The following is a 1035-nucleotide window of genomic DNA, read 5'->3' as shown; positions in this document are numbered from 1 at the left end:
TCTTGAGCGACATTTAAAGGTTTCATTTGTCCAGACTGGAAAACACAAAGAGCCACCTGAGAGTCCCCATGAACACAAACAGATGGACTCTGCCCTCATGAAGACAACTGTTATGTAAGCAAAAGTCTTGTGATGACTCATGACTTAAGCTGCAAGCCGATGTGCTTAACTCTCGTTTTGTAGACCGCCGCAGGTTTGATGTTTGTTGTGGTTTTTTAAAACCTTTGTTTTGCTCCATAATTTAACAGTCCGGCGTTAAGAAAGTGCACTTTTATATGAAAGAGTAATGGTGTCGATGGTGTGTGTGTGTGTGTGTGTGTGTGTGTGTGTGTGTGTGTGTCTCTGAGTCTTGAGCTCAGATCCAGAGCCGACCTGTTTGTGCTTCTCTGACAGAGTAAACGAGATTCGTTGACCTCCTTTAGGACTGAAGCCGTCGCCCTCTGATCTAAACTTGGGTTGTAATAAAGAACCGCAGCTGCCTTTCTTGTGAGCCGCTAAGGCTGAAGTCGTGAATGAGTATCTGACAAATATTGCCTGGAAGTTAAGCTGCTTGTTTGGTGGAGATATTCCTTGAGAATATGAATTCTGCTCTCGATTTGATCCTTCACATTCAAAAACATGCAATGCCTCGCCTTGACTGGGCAGCAGGCCGTATCCAGCTGAGACCCTCAGCTCCTTTAGTCCACATTGAAGACTTTTCTGTTTGCTGCTGTCTTTAACTGAACCAGATTCAATTACTGCATCTCACTACTGCATTTTATTTCTTAAACTGCACTGCAACTTTTATTCAACTTTTATTTTTTAAGTTGCTTTTTCTACTTTTATTTAGTTTTTTGACTGTTTTAATGTTTTCTTAACTGTTTTTAAATCTGCATTGTGTTTTGATGCTTTTAATGGTTTTATGTGAAGCACTTTGAATCGCCTTGTTGTTGAAATGTGCTATACAAATAAACTTGCCTTGCCTTGCCTTGCCTTGCCTTTAGGTTAAAGGCTGGGTCAAAAGTATAATCAGCAGAGTGATCGTTTAGAAAATGA

This window comes from Taurulus bubalis, assembly GCF_910589615.1.
Source record: "Taurulus bubalis genome assembly, chromosome: 17".
In the NCBI taxonomy this organism is placed as follows: domain Eukaryota; kingdom Metazoa; phylum Chordata; class Actinopteri; order Perciformes; family Cottidae; genus Taurulus; species Taurulus bubalis.
The sequence above is the reverse complement of the archived record's forward strand: the minus strand, read 5'-3'. Positions refer to the sequence as shown.